The 20,436-nt window shown below is 39.2% G+C and overlaps 1 protein-coding gene across 9 annotated transcripts in view; it reads left to right on the top strand.

Moving 5' to 3' along the window:
- Nap1l1 (nucleosome assembly protein 1 like 1) overlaps window positions 1-20,436 on the top strand; it is a 59,234-nt gene that overhangs the window by 9,222 nt on the left and 29,576 nt on the right. For 3 of the 9 annotated variants that reach the window (XR_009225562.1, XR_009225556.1, XR_009225557.1), the window contains exon 1: window positions 18,313-18,471. The exons of 3 other annotated variants lie outside the window; for them this stretch is intronic. The gene's annotated coding sequence lies outside the window, so the exon portion shown is untranslated. Of the gene's footprint in view, window positions 1-18,311; window positions 18,472-20,436 lie in introns of those variants that run through there. 3 more of the 9 variants (XR_009225561.1, XR_009225565.1, XR_009225563.1) reach the window with 3 other exon arrangements.

Genomic DNA, 20,436 nt, shown 5'->3' with positions numbered 1-20,436 from the left:
CTCTTCTAGAGACAGTTTTTACCTGTTTCTGTGCTTTTACTACATTTCCAGGATCTGGACTCAGAGACTATTCCAAAGCCAAGAACATGTTCTATCTGAAAGAGCCCAAATTGTCTTTGGTTTCTCTGGGTGCCAGTGGCAATTTGTACCTCAGGAACCATTCCTGAACTGTTAATCATAGATCTTTTTTTTTTTTAATTTTTAAAAATCGAGATGGGCACAATACCTTTATTTTTTATTTATTTATTTTTATGTGGTGCTGAGGATCCAACCAGTGCCTCACAAATGCAAGGCAAGTGCTCCACCACTGAGCTACAACCCTACCTCCTCACCATAGGTCTCAATGACATCTCCTGTTTTTTACCCCAAGACAGGCGAATCATTTAAAAATGTGTTAGATCTTTTTACAATTTGGGATCAGTCTTACTGCTCAGCCCACTCTATCTCTTAACTAACCTCCCTCCATACACATTGCACCTTCTTGGAGCTGCAACAGGAAAACCTATAGGCTCCATAGGTACTGTTCAGTTTCCTCCATTGAGGAGCACAATTCATTCAAGTCTCTGAGTCTCTGCTCCCAAATTCAGCTACAGGACCCCAGAGCTGCTTATTAAGAGCCTCTCTGATTCAGTATAGACAAGATTGTCTTCCTCTAGCCTGTCCAAGGTAGGGGTGTTTAATTCTTTCACTTTCAGTAGAAAGGTTTTGTGAATTCAGGGAAAAAAAATTCACCAACTATCATGGTCATCATGCACAAAACTTGTTCAGTCCTGAAGAGAGCTACATTAAAAAATGCCGTCAACACATGGGGAGCACTCAACCTGCAAACAAAAGCCAGTCCCAAAGTGCAATTTGGTTGTTTGCAATGCTAAATGTGTTTGTATTTATACAAAGAATTGTTGAGAACCTATTATGCAAAACACTTTTTCAATCAAAATGATAGAATGAATATTGTTCAGGTTGTAGGACTAGCTCATTAAAGCCATTTTGCCTACTGTTGAATAAACCATAACACAAGCTGTACAAGTCATACCTTTGTGAATTATGAATGGCAGGCAATGTGATAAGAGGGGAGAGAGAAGAAGCCTGTGTCCAATCCCTAGTATTTAAAAAAAAAAAAAAGTTATACCATCATGGGGGACTCATTCTCATGACCTCATTTAATACTAAATATCTCCCCCAAAGCCCCATCTACAAAAACCATTAGCATGTGCATTTGAGGATTCAATTTCCAACACGTCAACTTTTGGGGGACACATACAAAATACAGCATCAATATTGTGAAAGAAATGGAAGCCTTCTTTATAATCAGATTTCTATTACTGTTAATGTGCTGATTTCTGTAACTGCTATTTACTAGCTGACCCATGTGAAAATTTACATTTATCCCCTTTTAGGGGAACTCTACCTAGAAAATTAAGCATTAAAATTCGTTTCTATAAATTGTGATTTCTAGACTAGAAATACCCCTGATGGTACTTTTTTGTCTTAGTTTTTAATGATGACAATGTACTAAAGCCTTCAAAGACCAGAGAAACTAGTTTTTCTTAGTTATCTTTTGGGTATAACTTCCTGAGGCAAGAATTAAGTATTTCACAAAGACATGATCTTTGCTTCTTAATCTTCTTAATGGAAGGCTAGGACCTTATTAGTCTTTGTCGACTTCAAATTAATAACACAGATGCCAAAAACAGAGACATCATTTCAACTCAATTTCCATTTTTATTATATTTAAGTTGCTTTATGTATTTTTCAGAGGAATTTTAAAGATGAGAGCTCTAGTGAAAGAAAAATAAGTATAATTATTGAGTACAATCCCTGGTAATTAAAAGGAATTTTATGCTTCTTACTTATTTTTATTTTTTATGATGTACTTATAATGAAATTATATGCAGTGATATCAGCACATAATAGAATTGCTGATTAGATCACAAAGTTTGCTTTCATAGTTTCTTCCTATTAAGTAACCCATTAAGCTAGGCCTATTGCCTGGTCAGATTATGCCATCATTCATTTACCTTTTATGGCTCTTGTCACATTATAAATCTCCTTCCCTTATCCAACTGTGGGCTGCCTTAGGAACTTGCTATCATTTTCAACAGTATATTCTGTACCCCCTGCACCCCATGCCCATTACTATAGTCCCTGGCACACGATGGACCTCATAAACTATAATAACCATATGTTTTAGTAAACAAATTATGTCAGTAGACACCCGAGATAAGTTCACTGTGATAGCTGAGCGACAGATTTGGCAGTTTCTTGGCAATTAAAGCTCAAGGGAAAATATACTGAGCTATATGATTTTTGTTCTAACTAAAAATAGCACGCACATGAAGAGACAGTTTTCTTGAACTGAACTCAAAAGTGCTGAATAAGAGAAATGACCTTATCTGCAGTTTTGCAGAAAAAAAAAAAACAAACGCTATTTGAAGGAATATATTTTATGGGCTCTCCCTAAAAGTTTATATATAACTAATGAGAATTTTTTTGTGTGTGGTAGTAGGAATGGAACCCAGGGTCCCTCACATGATTGGCAAGCACTATATCCACAGCCCTTGATGAGGATATTTTTGCAGATAATAGATTATATAACCCAAGTATATTGATAACAATTAATACAGTGTAGTTTTGTGTTTAATTGTTTAAGCTTTCTGTCAGATAGATCTGGATTTTTATACTAGGTGTACCATTTCCAGGCTTTGTGATATGAGAAATTTACTGAGACTTGGTTTTCTAAATCTGTAAAGTGCTATGCTGTTTCTTAGTCATAGATCTGTGTGAATTAAGTGAGACAATTTACATTATCCTCCAGGTAATGAGTAAGTGCTCAATAATTGATAGCTAACAATATTAATTAAAACTAGGGTGATCTAAAAAAATTATTGTGTATTCAGTAGCCACCAACCATATGCGGATACCTAAAATTAAAGTTAAATTGAATAAAACTAGATTTTCAGTTTTTTGGTCACACTAGCTACATTTCAAGTGCTCACAGGTGGCTAGTGGCTATCATATTAAACAGTGAGATTACAGGACATTTCCATCATTGCTGAAAGTTTTATTGAACATTAATATTCTAGTTTGATTAAAATTTCTGATGCCAATTTGGATTGATTCCTGGAATCATACAAAATATTAAGATCCTTCTAAGGTGGTAGAGTTGAAGGAAGTAATATGTCCAACTATCAATGGAAATCCATACTTTCATAATTCCTCTTGCCTTGTCAAATGCAATTTTGACAAATAATATCATATCAAAAGTAATTTTATTCTGACAGCTGAGAATAGTCTCTGATTCCAAAAATAATGCTACATTTCCAGGTTTTCTACTAGGCACGATTCAGGTTTTCTCATTAAATCTACACAATAGTCCCAAGAGGGAGGTATTATTTTCAAAATGTATATGAGAAAAGTAAAGTTCAGCATGATGAACTTACTTGTTTCCAATAATTTGGATGGTAAAAGATAGAAATAGAAATTTAAAACCTGTTCTAATTCCAAAACCATATTCTGCAGCCTCTCTATTAGAAAACACTAATAGTGCTTCTTATGTATGAACCACTTTAGATATTTTGAGCTAGACTCACACTTACTACCTGTGTGAACTTCAGCAAACTATTCAATTTCCTCATCTGTAAAATGGAAATTGAGGAGATGCCTCAAAGTGTTTCTGTGAATATTAGGTGAGGCATATGTGAAATATTTGAAATAGAGTATATTATGTGATAAGAGCTCAATAAATGTTTGCTATTATCTAACTCAGTGTTTTAAGAAGAGCTTTTAATAGTTTTAATTGATTATAACTTGGTATAGAAACATTTTTAAAAAATTATACCAATTTGTTTTTCAAGATATGATACAAAGAGATTTTGACCAAGATGTCCCTCATCTCAGTTTCCCAAAAGGTGGAAAAGTTTGGCTTCAACCAACCTTTTGATTGACATATCATGAAAGGGGAAGGATCTTCAAAAAGTCTGATAACAGTAGCAGAAAAATCCTCAGAGCTCAGGAGTTTGCCCAGAGGCTGAGTAGAATCTATCCTAACACTATCTTTGGAGAACACAAAAGAGGCAGAGAGGAGTGAGAACTGTGGATGGAACATTATCAACTAAAAGACCCCGTGTGAGCTGCTATCAACTGCAGATCTTACTTATTGGTCTTATTTTTTCAGTTATCAATCTCAAAATATTCTAGAAGCTTGTTTCCTGCTAGTCCCTGTAAGGTGAGAAATTCATAAACACTGGGGGAAGTTGATGTGTTTCTGGAGAATATGTTTCACACACTGGGGCATAAAAATGAAAAGTACTGAGGCTGAGCACCCCTTTATCATTTAGGGTGAGGACTCTGCATTTTATGTCTAGAAAAAAGAGTTAAAACAAACTGCCTGCTAGTGCCTGGTTGTAGCAGTAATGGTCACACATAAACAATCACCACCACCATCACCACCACCACCACCACTGACTGCTACCACCTTCACAGGCAATAGCAATATCCCAGGCCTGAACAATTTAACTAGAAATGGGAAACATTTCAAGTTACAATAGCAGGAAAACAACCCCCCAAAACCCCCAAAACATACCCAGTAAAAAAAAAAAAAAACATCCAAGTCTCCTTCCCTTCTTATATATTTTATAGCAGTGACCTTCTAGAGTCAGTTACATTGCCTAACTCTTAGAATAGTTCTATTGAAATGATGTGGGAGCAGGTTTCAGACCCAAGAACTGGAATATCCTCCCACCATAGGCCAGTAGAGGAGAGAGAGAATTTCAGATAGTTGCAATCTTCTGGCAATGCTGAAGTAACATTTCATTTTGTGTAGGGCTAGTCCTCATCCTAACACCTATTCTGCAGATTCAGGTGTCTCAGGAGGAAAGTAAGACCTCAAGAAAGAAATCAAAAGCATCACCCAATGGTAGAGGAATCACTTCTTATTACACAGCCTCATTTATTATGAAGTCAGACAAGACTTAGGAACAAAAACAAAGAAATGATATTTCTTTCTAACTACTTTTTCAGTTTTCTCCAAACCTATTATTTTAAAAAATTAATAGGATTTCTACTTCTTTCTCTATAAATTGATCTGCATTTTGTTCATTAAATAAAGCAATAATGTATTTCTGAATTCTTTTTTTTTTCTTTACTGAATTCTTGACATGTCCTGGGCACTGTGTGAGAAACTTAGGATATCATTTCATCTTTCCAGCCCTTGAGCAGTACTGTTACTCTTATGGTTTGGATATGAGGTATCCTCCAAGAGCTCCTGTGTTAATGCAGGAGTATTCAGAGGTGCAATGGTTATGTTATGGAGCTGCAATCATTCCATCCTAGTTTTAATGAACTAACTGGGTAGCAACTGTAAGCTAGGGGGTCACTGGGGACCCTAGAAAAGTTCATCTTCCCTGCAGTCCCTTCCCCTTTCTCTCTCTGCCTCCTGGCTTCCATGAGGTGAGCAGCTTCCCTCCACTGCACCCTATAGTCATGATGTTCTGCCTTACCTTGGGCCCAGAGCAATGGAGTTGGCTGTCCATTGACTAAACCTTTCCTCCATTAAGTTGTTCCTTGTCAGGTATTTTGGTTACAGCGATGCAGAGTTGACTAACACAGTTAGGAAAAGGCAGAGATGGGATTACAAATCCATAGCTCTCCACCTTTTATCCAGGAAACCCTTCTGCCTGTGGTATGTAACTCATTAGGCAAAAGTGTAACCTCCACACTCACCCCAGTTGCCATCCACACTGAGGTCCTATACTACAAAGAATAGAAAGTTTGCTTTCAGAGGTTTTGCCTTTGAACTTTGTGTCAGCATGGGAATTTCCCATCATTTTAAATTCAAACAAGACTCTCACCACTTCTCTTTTCCCTCCTCCTCCTCCTCCTTATCCTACTCCTCCTGCTTCTCTCTCTCTCTCTCTCTCTCTCTCTCTCTCTCTCTATATATATATATATATATATATATATATATATATATATGTATATATCACACACACACACACACACACACACTTTGATGTTGCTCTCCACCCAAAATTCTTTGAGAGCAGCTGCCTCTGGACCAATGCCTTCAAAAAAATGAAGGAGGTATTTCTCACATTTTTTATTGTCTCAGATTTATTCTTCCCTACATCACATTAAAGCCAGCTTAGTTGTCTCAGGCTTTACCTAAAATCGCCGTTACTAAAAGGAATCATAGGAGTTAGGGAAAATAATTTTTTTTCTTAGCAGTACTGGGGATTGAACCCAGAGGCACACTACCACAGAGCTCCATCCCTAGCCCCATTTATACATATATTCATTTATCTTGAGGTAGGATCTCTCTAAGTTGGCAAGCTGGCCTTGAACTTGTGATCCTTTTGCCTTAGCTTACTGGGTAGCTGGGATTACAGGTGCATAACATTGTGGCCATACGAGGGAAAGTATTTTTAAACTCTATGTTTTATAAAACTATTCTCATAGACTAAACCAGAAATTGCATACTTTTTCCATAAAGTGCCATATGCTAAATAGGCTTTGTAGCCATATGGTCTTTTTTCCAGCAATTTAACTCTGCCATTGTTGAATAGTGGGGAAAATAACCTCAAATGATATACAAACAAATGTGTGTGGCTATTTTGCAAAAATACTTTATATACAAAAGAAGGCATTAAAACTGGGCACAGTGGCACATGCCCATAATCCCAGTAATACAGGAGGCCGAGACAGGAGAATTCCAAATTCAAGGCCATCCTCAGCAACTTAGTGAGACCCTGTCTCAAAAATAAATTAAAAAAAAAGGAAAAATAAAAAGGTTTTGGGTGTAATTCAGTAGTAGAGCACCCGTGGGCTCAATCCACAGTAACAATAAAATAAAATAAAATAGGCATTGGGCTGAATTTGGCCTGTGGTCTACATTGTGATGAACCCTGGTCTATCCCAGGACTGAAGACTATCCAATAGAAATGTAAAGTAAGTCACAAATGTAATTTAAAAAATTTTAGCAGCTATTTTTTTAAAAAAAAAAAAAGGAAAAAGGAACCAATGAAATTAACTTTAACAATATGTTTTTATTCCCATATATCCAAAATATTAACATTTCAATGTATGATTTATATCAAAAATTTCTAATTAAATATCTTTAATTCTTTGTGTTCTCTGAAATCTAAGTGGATTTTACACTTCTAGCACATCTTAATACAGACTAGCACATTTCAAAAGTTCAATAGTCCATGTGGTTAGTGGCTACTATATTGGATAGGACAGCTCTAGACTGCCCTATTTCTACTTCCTCACCTTCTTCCCTTCTTCTAGGTCTACCCATTTCCTTCCACTCACAAGGCCTATTCCAGTATCATTATTCCTTTCCTGCATTTAGGCTATTCAAGGGGATTGCTCTGGAGCTGCTTATCATGGCCTTCATCACTGCAAGATCCATAGAACAGTGTGGAAGTCTATGGGATGAGGTTGTAGGGTGTCCCAGGAGAAAGAGTTAGCAATCCACTTTCTGAAAGGCAGGCAGATATGTGTGCATACTGATAAATCCAGTAACTTTTGAGATTTCCTACCAGAAGGAGTTTTAGAACCTCCTCTTTATTTTTCCTTCATTATTTAGAGCATGTCAATTAGTTCTGGAGTTCCTCTTCTCTGTCTCTGTCTTTGCTTCTTTGTGTCTCTCAGAACAAACACACACACACACACACACAGGCAAAATATGTCTTCCATGTAAATGGGGTTATATATTGACAAAAAACATCATACCTCAAAAATGCATGTAATACATCTAACCTACTGAACACCATAGCTTAGCAACAAAGTATGCTGTAGAATATCGGTTGTTTCACCTAGTGATCACATGGGTAAGCTGGGAACTGAGACTCCCTACTGCTGCCCAGCATCCAGAGTGTAGTACTTCATACTGCTAGCCCAGGAAAAGATCAAAATTCAAAATTCCTAGTATGGTTTCCATGGAATACTCAGGCTTTTACACCATCATAAAGTTGAAAAATTATAAACCATCATAAGTCAGGGACCATCTGTATTATTGTTATACTGCCTGACCAAAAGAATACTAGTTCTTGAAGACTAAACCATCCAATAAATTTGTAAAGAGGAAGAGTAACATTCCCCCCCAACTGCCCCTTAATTTGTAATGCTGCCTCACTCACTTTAGAATCAAAGCTTTATGATGAATTATAGAGCAGTATAAATTCCTTTCCTTCATCTTTTTACCTCCCATTCTCCAGTTTCACCTGCCTGGGTTTGCTGAGAAGCAGACTCATCACTGAGCCACATACTTCTTATGGCCATACCCCTGGTTGCATGAAGACACATCTGGAAACTTGTGAAGGTCCAGCTGAATTCTTAGGTCATGGCTGTACAACTTGGATGGGGCCAGACAGCTGCAACAGAGACCCCAACTACAGCGTCCTAAACAGTAGAGAGTTTGTGTCTCACCATATAACCATCATAAAGAAGGTAGCCTAGGTCTAAAAGGCAGCTTTGCTCTGTGAGACTATTTAGGAACCTTTTCGTTATGTTGTTTATCACCCCATGGGGCTTGTCTTCCTCTGCATTGTTGAAGACTGCTAGCCACCAAACCATTCTGTATGATATAGCTGGAAAAACAGTGGGAACATGGGAGCAGGCATTTGAAATGCTTTAAAATTGAACCCTAGAAGCAGCACACATAATTTCTGCTCATACTCTATTGGCAAGATTTATGTGTCAGCTTTTAGTTACTGTGACAAAATACTTGAGAAAAAAACAACTTAAAGGAGGAACAATTTATTTCTACTCATGGTTTCAGAGATTTCAGTCCATAGTTGCTTGGTCCCATTGCTGTGGGTTGTTGTGAGGCACAGCATCATGACAGGTAGCCTGAGTTATGCCATTCAAAGGTACTTTGAGTAGAACCCCTTGCTTTGACTAGAACCCCACCTCCTGAAATTTCTAAACCTACTAATAGTCCCTTAAGCTATTAATTCATCAATGGATGAATCCACTGGTGAGATTAGAGCCCTTGTGATCCAGTCACTTCCCCAAGGACACACCTCTGAGTGCTGCTGCATTGAAATCAATCCTTCAACACATGAACTTTTGAGGGACATTTTAGATCCAAATTGTAATAGCTTAGCAACACATACATCTCAATATGTGAAAGGCTAAGGAATGTTGTCTAAGAAGACAATCATGTACCCAGGAAGGAGGAAGAGAAGAGTGAATTTTGGTGGGTAAATAATAAACTCTGTCAAAGGGTATTTTTCCCAGGCTGACTGGGCTGTGGTTGTATGGGGATCATTCTTCCAATTTCAATTATATCATCTTATTTAGTAATTTTAACAGTCCTATAGAATAAATATTATTATTTCCACTTCATAGACAAGGAAATTGATATCCTAGGTTATTTTACTTTCATAGAATAGTACTTTTTTTAATAGTACAGTCTTCCTTTTACTATACTATATATAAGGCATATATAACAATATATCCTCAACTAGATTATACAATTGTATCCCCAGCATTACAAAATTCAGCATCTAAACATAGCAATTGCTTAGCAAAATTTTGTCTAGTGAATGAATGCATGAATGACGAACGTGTATTTATGCACAGACATTAGATACTGAATATCAAACTCCAAATCAGGATACACATGACCTTCTCCTGGGGTCCTAATTTTATAGGATGACTCACAGAACTCAGGGAAGCATTTGCTTACATTCACAAGTTTATTAGATTATTAAAGGATATAATAAGAGAAAACAGATGAATAGCCAAAGACATATGTGAAGTAAGGTCTGGCAGAAGGGGAGCAGAACATCTTTTTCCAGTCAGCCATCTTGGGGGCCACTCCAGTGTGTTGTCAGTTTGGAATCTCTCCAATCCTATAGTTCAGGGGTATCTTTGGAGGCTTCCCCATATTGGCACCAACTCAACTGTAGCCCCTCTTCCTTCCTGGAGTATGGGGCAGTAGACCTAAAGTTCCAAGTTTCTAATCATGGCTGGGACTTTCTTAATGACCAATTTCTATTGAGAAACTCATAGAGTGACATCATTAGAGCAAGAGACAGTCTTGTCACCCAGGAAATTCTAAGGGATTAGGAACTGTCAGGTACTAGGATCAAAGACCAAATATCAGAACAAAAGATTCTTCCAGCACCCCAATTGCTAAGAAAATTATAGGGGGTCTTAGCAGCTGTGTGCTAGGAACTGGGGAAGAAAAACAAAAATTATATATTTCTTGGCATAAATCACAATATCATAAGGGGTATCAAAGATGGCTACTAATTTCTTAAATAATGCTGAGTCATGGGATTTTTGTTTAGTTAGGTCATCAGTTTAGCATTAACAAAAACACCAAACCAATAAAAAAATCTAATTTCTTTTTTTTTGGGGGGGGAGAGGTACTGGGGATTGAACTCAGGGGTATTCGACCACTGAGCCACATCCCCCACCCTATTTTGTATTTTATTTAGAGATAGGGTCTCACTGACTTGCTTAATGCCTCACAATTGCTGAAGCTGGCTTTGAACTTTTGATCCTCCTGCCTCAGCCTCCTGAACCGCTGGGATTACAGGCATGCGCCACCATAGCCGGCTAAAAATCTAACTTCTTAATGGTTCAGTAAAACCAGGTAGGGTCAGTCCTTAGACCCAGAAAAAAAAAGAAAGTAGCCAACACTGAATTCGTATGTGGTACGCATTTTGTGTCCTTCCAAAATGTTATTAGGTAAATAGCATATAATTTTTACTTATTCAGAATGAGATTCAGAAAGATTAGATTATTCATTCAGGTTTAGTCAGGTAGGAAGTGGAGTGCTGGCAGCTGGAAGTTTGCTGGGGCGCCACAGCCAAAGGGGCCCCAGCAAACTTCCAGCTGCCAGCAGTGGAGGACTATGGGATTTCAATCTCTACCAGCTGGCTTCCAAAGCATCTTCTTATAAAATGTAAATATTCAGAAAAATAATCTGATTTTCCTGTTTAAAAGTACTGAAATAGTAGTTTCATCCCAAATAATAACTGTATCAAAATTCATTTGTGAAATATCTCATTTGATCCTCTAGGTGGTACACAGGCAAGACTTGCTAAACTAGTTTAGCAGTGAGACTACTAGGATAGGAAGAGTGGGTTGGTAACATTGTTGCAGCCATGTTCTACCTTCTCCTGAATCTTTTTTTTGAGGGGGGGCTATTTCATTGTTGCCTCTACTCAAAGAATTAATTTTAATTATTTTATCTCACTTAACCATAAACCTCTGAGGCATAGCTTCCCAGATTAGTATGAAAATCACTGTTCTAAAATCACAAGGATTTGTCTGGAGCACAGGTTTAGTTCTGTACTAGCCATGGGAATGTGACCCTGGGGATAAAAGAAACTGTACTTTAAAGGAGATGAGGCATAGGGAGCGCTACCAAACCTCCTCCATGTCCCTGGTGTTAAGGACTTCCTCAACCAGTAAAACCTGCTTTAATTTTCCCCTCTCAATTGTTTAACTCTAGGTCAGACGGAGTAAGTGATTGGGGAGTTTGGGGAAAAGAACTGGGCAGGCAAAGCCCAGTCTCTTTTTGGGTTCCTTTTTCTTCAGAACCATTCTACATTCTGCTTTACCAGGATAGTGATGGGCTTGTATTAGTAAGAGAAGTCTTAGCAAGTCCAGCCCTCTGCACCTATAAAGCCATGTTCTCCAACCTGCCTTATCTGTAAGAAAGATGATAATTGGATCTCTATTTGTCTGCCTCCTGATTGCTCTCTCAACGGGTTACAAACTCAGGGAAAATGGACTTTATGTACTGGTTACCTTGGAACTCAAGAAGATAGTTTTTTGTTCACATGTTGTTTGTTTTTATTTTTTAACCTTCCTTGCTGATAGAAGTGTCTTAAATTAACTATAAAGTTGAGTCTAAGTTACAAATAAATTTTGATGTGTGAGTCGAGTGTTAACCTGTGGATGTGAAAAACTTTTCTATGCAATTATACACCTAAATAGGTATTACTTTCTCACAAAAATCAGTTTTTGTTATAGGTGGTTCTGACAAAATTCGGTATTTTGGACATTTCAAAATGCCCTAAGAGAAATGGAATGATAATTGTTATGCTAATAAGATGTCACTAAAGTTGGAAAAATGGAAGTAAAATACTTTTAAATTTCGAGTCATCAAAGTGATTAGCAGTAAAATGTGTTAGTTGAATTTTAGATACAAGAAAGTCATAAAAATTTGTTCTTTGAACTCCTACTATTTCTTCTCAACTAATGAAGACCCATTCCCCTTCCTCATTTGCATCCCAAACACTGCTGTCCTTTACTATCCTCTTTCCAGGTCTTCCCTCCTGGCTCTTCCTGTGTTGTTAATGATATAAATGCTGGGCTCCTGGTCCTCATATTTGTCTCTTAATTGAAACCTTTTCCATGGGCAGCTTCATCAACTATGTGCTGAAGATTTCTAGATCTCTCCTTTACTCCCAAATTATTTACCTGAATCACATATTTGGTTTCTAACTGCTAGAGACTTGGCTTCTAACTGCAAATGCAACATGTCCAGAATTGAACTCATTTTATGCACTCTATCTTCCAAATTGGAAGATTCATATCAAAATCTGTTTTTCCAACTTTTCTTTAAAAATTGGAAAATCTGATAATATTGACTCTGTGACTACAATTGAGGTTGGATCTGAGGAGTAGCTACCCCCTTAAAAAGAGGTCTATGGGATTGGGAATGTGCCATGTAGTAGAGCACTTGCCTAACATGTGTAAGGCCTTAGGTGCAATCCCTCACATCCTGTTGTTCACAATGTTTACCACTTCCCACTATTGTACACAACTGGTTGAATTCTCAGTATGTTTCCAGTCTGGCCCTGTAGATGTTAGGGTTTGTGATCACCTATCTAGGCCATACTAGACCATTTGTTGAATTAATAAATGAATCAAAACAAAAATAAGTAGTATCATTCCTTTCTGTTAAGACTGAAATTACTGGATTTTACTGAATCCACAAGTTACTAAAACTGATTACAACTTTGTGTAAGTTACTAAGCCTTTCTGTACCCTCAGCTAATTATCTATAAATAAAGATATTACTAGTAACTACTTCACAGAGTTATTGTGAGAGCTAAAATGTATAGGTGAGAGAACAGCGCCCAGCACGTAGTAAACTATGGTGTTTGTGGCTTCAACTTCTACTGTTTTAGTTACTGTCTTATGGATTTTTTAAAAACATACCTCCCCCAAATATTTCTAAAAGAGATGATTTCATAAGATTTAAAAACTTAAGAGTTAACCTGGCTCATCCAGGTTAACTCTTAAGTTTTTAAGAATACATCTTTAATTGTGTGAAATTTTCATTACTAAGAAGTGAAAAACCTAGTTATTGAAAGAAAAATGAAGACTGGCATGGTGGCTCACACCTGTAATCCCAGCTACTTGGGAGGCTAAGGCAAGAGGATCATAAGTTCAAGGCCAACCTAGGCAACTTAGACTCTCAGAATAAAAGATTAAAAGGCTTGGGGATAGTTCATTGGTTACTCTTAGTTTCAATCCTTAGAACTGCTAAATAAATAGTGATACTTCTAACAAAGGTGAGGTCTTGACACCTGAAAGTATGAGGATGAATAAACCCCAAATGGATTGATAGACACTTGATACCAACTCCTTTCATGATGACTTGGCCAAAGTTTGTCTGTGTGAAATTCGTGCCCAGGTAAAGGCAGGCATCATTATTTGTGCAGTTCTGTTCTCCACATGACCTTGAACAGCTAGATCCAATCTTCTTCCCTATGGCTGGAGTTGTTGTTGTTGCTGTTGTTGTGTGTGTGTTTGTGTGTGGGGGTGCTGACCAGGAATGCCTGATCTATTGTCACAAAATATGTTCTTATTTCTCTTTCAACATTTGTTTTCAGTGTCACTTCTGCACAGTCTTCTCTGATGGCCTGACCCTTATTTTAAGCAATTACACTGAGTTATAATGCTTGTTTACATGCTCATTTCTCTTGAAATGAATTCCTTGAATCCTAGGACTACATCTTATCCATTTAAATAGAAAGGATGTAGTTGCATGCAGAGGTTCTGATGCTAAGATCCCTGTAATTCAGTCTGGCTCTGCCACTAACAGGCCGTGTGAACTTCAATTTCCTCATCTATGTTAAAGAGATAGTAAGAGAATATTTATGCAATGATTTTTATATCATTATGAACTCATGAATATTTGTTTACTTCTTTGGGTTATAATCCAACATTATTATTATTTTGTTGATGAAATTGCTCCAGCTCTTTCAGATGGCTCCTGTGTCCTTTTGACAAGCTTCCATCTCTCTCTCCTCTCGCCCTAAATTTTTTATTTCTAACACTATAAAATGTTCCAGACTCATCTGGTATTTTCCCTCCTTTAACTGGCAAATTGTATTTAGAAGACAAGATTTATGTGCTGTGTATGCTTCTTGTTATGAGTGTACCACTGCTTCTAGGCTTAGTGGACAGAACTAGGGAATGGGTATAGGTTTATTAAGTTATATATAGATACATATCTCGATCACTCCAACAATCATCTATTTGTCTATAAACATAAATTTGTACTAATCTAGTACCACAGGGTACTCCTGTATATTTGTGACATTTTCTAGGATAGTGAAGGGCCTGGCTCCCGATATCTACAATTGTTTACTTATTTGCTTGACCCTAATATTATGGGTTGAATTATGTCACCCTAAAACTCATGTATTGAAATCCTAATCCCCAGTACCTCATAATTTGACTTCATTTGGAGATAGAGTCTTTATTTTGGAGATAACCTAGTTAAAATGAGATAATTATAGTGGGCCCTAATCCTACTGATATCCTTATCAAAAAGAGGAATTTTGACACAGACACACATACAAAGGGAAAAGATGACCATCTACCAGCCAAAGAGGGAGGCCTGATACAGATCCTTCCCTCATAGCCCCCTGAAGAGACCAAGTAGTTGTTCACAACTCGATTTCAGATTTCTCGCCTCTAGATCTATGAAAAAAATGAATCACAGTTGCTTAAGTCCCCAGTTTAGTATTTTGTTATAGTAGCCCTAGCAAACCAATACAGATGTCCTAGTATACCTATAAAGTTAATTCATATTTTCTAATGCTTACCTAATGAGATATTTACCAACTATAATAGGATGTTTACATATAGCTCTTTTTGCCTCTATCCAATGAACATCCAAACTTTATTTTCCAAAGTCGACTTCCTTTTCACTTACCCCTTCAATAAAATACACATTTGTAATATACTTAATTTGTCAGTCTATTTCCATCCTATAATTCTCCAATATCTGGTTGATTTTTTAAAATTCCAAAACAGCAAATAGATTTTGACAAACATATAAAGTTATGTTCTCTACTACCTATAGAATATGAAACAATTTCATTACTTTAAAAAGTCCCTTCTGCAACCCTTCTGGAGTCAGTTCTTCACCTCTCCCCCAACCTCTGCCAATAGAAAGTTTTCTATCCCTAGAGGTTTGCCTTTTCCATGTATTATATAAATAAAATCATAATACATAGGCTGGCTTCTTTCACTTAGCAAAACTTAACTGAGATTCACCCATGTTGTTGAGTGAATTAGTATCTCATTCCTTTTAATTGTTGATTAGTATCCCATGGTATGGATATACCACTGCTTATCAATTTACCTGTAGAAAGACATTTTCATTTTTGATTTTGGCAGTTAGGAATAAAACTGCTGTCAACATTCATGTCCTGTTATTATTGTTTCGTATTGTGTGTGTGTGTGTGTGTGTGTGTATACATCTTTTCAACTCACTTGGCTAGGAGTAAAATTATTGGTTCACATGGTGAATGTATATTCAACTTCATAAGAAACTGCCAAACTGTCTTCTAAAGTGACTGGATTATTTTGCATTCCCCCGTAATGAATTAGAGTTCCCATTGTATCACATCTTTTCCAGCATTTTGTACCAGTAAGCTTTTTTTCCCCAAATTTGAGCAATTCATTTTAAAGATTCATCTGTGTAGTATTAACCATTTTACATTCAGTGTTCTGATACTTAATACTATATGATGTACATCCACCACATTTTACTATCAATTCTCCCAATAATGTGCACTCTAATCATCTTCAAATTACACCATATAACTTGTTTTTGTAATTCATTATGATCTCAAAGATGTTCATTTTTTACCTTTTGGTACTGGTGATTGAACCCAGGACTTTATACATGCTAAGTGCACATTCTAATACTGAGCTACACTCCAAGCCCCTAACCTTCTTTTTTATTAACAAGTTGCTAATTAGCCATGAAATTGGTGAGGCTTCCTGGAATGAGATGACATTCCAGGCTAACATCTCAATTTTATCTCAGAAATTCTATCACTATAAAGGTTATGGAAAGTTTAGTTCATTTTAATATGCTAATTATCTTGCATTGGGCATAGCTTTAATTAGAATATAACACTTTTTTTGAGGGGTGGGGGGGAGTACCAGGATTGAACACAGGGGCACTAGGCCACTGAGCTACATCCCCAGCCCTGTTCTATATTTTATTTAGAGACTGGATCTCACTAGGTTGCTTAGTGATTCCTTGTTTCTGAGGCTGGCTTTGAACTCTCGATCCTCCTGCCTCAGTCTCCTGAGCCACTGGGATTACAGGCAAGTGCCACCACTCCCAACAGAATGTAACACTCTTGAGGCTCCTATTGAAATGAGTCAGTGCCATATACTATTGAGCATGGGTCTATCTTGTTCATGTATAGTTGTGCTGAGAGACACGGCCGAGTCTGTGTGGCCGCCAGGGGCCATACAGACTCGGCCGTGGCTCTCAGCATAGTTGGTTCTTCCTGAAGTGCCATTATCCATGCCATCACAATCTTTGTTGGCTTTATATCAATATTGATTAGGGAAGAAGGCTAGAAAAACAAGAAAATCATGTATGAAAAACCAAAAGAAACAAGTAAACCAAGGCATTTGTAGAGCGGGGAAAAGAACCAATTTCATTAAGATTGGGGGGTACCCAGAAAAAGCTAGGTACTTTAATGGAACACATAATTACTAAATGTGAGGATTCATATAGAAGATTCTAGGCAGTTTGAAGCAATATTTAGAGAAGAGGTTCTCAAACTTTTCCCTTTACACTCTTAAAAACTGAGAATTCCAAAGAACTTTTATGTGCATTATAATTATATTTATTATATTAGAAATTAACATATAGAAAATTTGAAGTTTTTAAATTAAAAACAATAATAAAGCAATCAATGGCAACAAGGAAAAATCTTCTGTATGAAATACAACAACAAAATGAGTGGCATTGTTGTTTCACATTTCTGTAAAGCTCTTTCATATATGGTTTTACAACAGATGACTGGATTCTCCTGTCTGCTTCTATTTCAATGTTTCCTTGTCACATGTCGGGGAGCCTCTGGAAAACCCTGCCATAGGCTTGAGAGAGTGTGAGTGTAAACCGTAAACAATGTCCTATGAATACTGTTTACCAATGTCCTAGTATTATTATAGAAATAGTTCTGACGGTCCTCTTTGAAGGACCTGGGGACACTCAGGCTACACTTTGAGAACCACTGAAAGTTACTATTAGACAATCCAATGTCAACTGAAAATTAGCCAAGAGGTTTCGTAAGTTAGGATTTACATAGGGTTTACTTTTTTTAGAAAGATGACACAGCGGACATACTGAATGGTCTCATTATAAAGTAAGCTGAGAACACAGAAAACATGCTAATTTCATCCATCAAATGAAAAGCAGAAATAAGGGACTGCTCATTAGGTAAGAGAGTTAGATGAAGGGCACCCCTAGAAGGCGTGGACACACTCTAAGGACAAGTAAAACCGGCAGAAGATGCCGCTAAAGTAGTCAGGAGGAAAGAACGGTAGTTCTTAGGTGAGGAAGGAAAATGGTTTCCAGAGGCCTGGGAGTTGAAGGAATTAGGCCAGGACAGGCATGGGAACCAAGAAGAGATCAACGTCAAGGGCAGCGCGAGCGCAGCGCTGGGCTGCTGCCCACCATCCTCATTGCCTACCCCCCTTCGCCCCCCAAGGTGGGCCAGGGGTGAGACGGGAGGGTCAGGGCCGTGCCCGACTACGAATGGGGTTACGGTTTCTTTTTCAGTGAAGCCAGGAGAGAAAAGAGATGGCGGGGTGCTCAATAGAGGGAGGAGGATAGACCGTGGCGGGAACCCGAGGAGCCCAAGCTGGACGCTGAGGAAGAGCCCACCCCGCTGGTTGGAGACCTCCGCAGAAGAAGGACGGTTCTGTTACTAGGCAACCAGGCCCGGGCCCGCCTCCCGCCCGTGTTGCCAGGAGACGACGAGGCCTGGGGGAGGGCGGCGGAGCGGGCCCTACGTGCTGACGCTAATTGTATATGAGCGCGAGCGGCGGGCTCTCGGGTCTTTTTTAGCGCCATCTGCTCTCGGCGCCGCCTCCTGCTCCTCCCGTCTCCGCTGCCTCCCTGAGTCACTGCCTGCGCAGCTCCGACCGCCTGGCTCCCCGTACTAGCTGCCGGTAATGGATGGGGGCCTGAAAGGGAACGTGGAGTTGGTCGGGCGGCCTTCACGGAGGGGAGGGACGGTGAAGCGAGAGCAGTGGCTGCTGGCTGCCCTGGGCCTCCGGGTCGTCCGGTGAGGCCGGAGTGGTCTGCGGAGTCTGGACACGGCAGCCTGAGAGGGGCCCAGGGCCGACCGGTGCTTTTTTCAGGGGCCGCTGAGGAGACGCGGGGGGTCGGCGCGCCCTACCGTGCTTAAGGTTTCTCGGGGCCCCACCGGCTTCTGCGCGCGGACTGGAGCGAGGCCGCGGCGACGCCCGGGTATTTTAGAGGAGTCGGCTGCCGCGCGGCAAGGAGCGGGAGGCGCTGGGAATGCGGGCCGGGCCAGTGTGGAGCCCGCCACCTCGACGCCTCTGTCTTCCCCCCCCCAAAGTAATAACCCGAGGGAGGCAGCTGGGGGATGGAAAGAACCGGGAAGGCTGCGAATTCCGACGGGAGGGAGGGAGGGGCCGCTGAGGGACCAGGCCCGAGGCAGGGGGGCGGGGAGGCTGCGGGGCTCTCCGCCCACTGGGGGCGGTGGCCGTGCGGGGCGGGGACACCCCCCCCCCCCCTGGCGGCTTCCTTCGACACGTGGTGAGGGGGCTGCGTGGCCGCCTCCTGGCCAAGATTGGAGACCCTTGCAGCGGGTGGGAGTGTGTGTGGGGGTGCTATTCTTACTTTCAGTGAAAGTTGTAGAGTTGGTAGGGTATGAAAAGGAATGATGAGCTCATAAGTCCCTGTCCCCTGGGTTTCCAACTCTTAACTGCTTCTCTTTGGTCTTAAATCTTTATTGGTACCAGAGGAAATTTCGAATGTTAGCTGATACACTGCCAGGATTTTAAAGAATTAATGCGTGTAAAGCGCTTATTTTAGCTGTTATTAACAAAAGATAGTATTGTGTGTCCCAGATACAGTTAGAACTTAAGATGGGGAGGTGGGTGTCTGCACCCACCTTTGTTTTTGAGGAGTGGGGAAGGGGAAGGATTGATCCTCATCTATCTAAACCTTCAAACGTTTCTAAGAAGGTAAAGGGTTTGGCTTGTTATAGTTTAGATTCTCACAGGCTTTCCGACATTATTTCCTTTAATGAGGTTCCCAGAATAGGATACTTCACTAGCTATTTTTAAGGTGAATGGGGTGGCGGGTTAATATAAACTGACCAACCCAAGTGAGTACCTGCTACCTTGTCAATGTGCCCCATTTCAGTAAAAATCTCTTGGCAATTAAAGGAGGCGGCCACTGAGGTCCTGTGGGGGAGGGCTAGTACAAAGGATCACTCAAGCAGGCACAGGCTGTCCTCAAGGAGTCCCCGGTTTAAACTATTACTGGTCTGATGAGTTCCAGGAACACTATACTTTGAAAATCTCAGAATTTAAACCGGTTGCAAATTTTCAGGAGAGGTGTAAAAGAAAATTTGCTATTTTTGAAAATACCATCAAAACATCTTTTGAAAGTAGTGTCTGTGTCCTCTTTTTTTTTTTTTTGCATGCTGGGGATTGAACCCAGGGTTTTGTGCATGCTAGGCAAGAGTTCCACCCCTGAGCTACACCCCCAGCCCATGTCCTGTTTTCTTGTCAGCTTAGATTAATGCTCCTTATCTTAGAAGTAATAGTTCTACCTTTAGATAAGAGAAAAATCATACACATATATGTAATTTACTTAAAACTGGAGGAAAATGAGGTTTTCAGTGGTCTTTAGGGATTTTAGTGTCTCAAGCTTGTTTGAAGTTGCTAAAGTGGAAATACATGTTCTAAATCTAAACCGTGCAGTTGTACTTTTAAGACTGGAGCTAACATAAGCAGGTGTACTTAGAAGACTTAATCTTTTGTGATTTTAAAATGTTCTTTTCAAGCCAGTTGTTGGTTAAAGTAATGAAATGAGAAACTTCACCATACTTGGGTGCAAATCTTTGTAAATTTTATCTATTGTGAAATATCTGCTTTTTA

The sequence above is a fragment of the Marmota monax genome, unplaced genomic scaffold (genome assembly GCF_021218885.2).
Source record: "Marmota monax isolate L192 unplaced genomic scaffold, Marmota_monax_Labrador192_F-V1.1 WCK01_AAM20220418_F8-fsc00056, whole genome shotgun sequence".
NCBI lineage: Eukaryota > Metazoa > Chordata > Mammalia > Rodentia > Sciuridae > Marmota > Marmota monax.
Note: the sequence above shows the minus strand (reverse complement) of the source record. Positions and strands in the feature narration are given on the sequence as shown.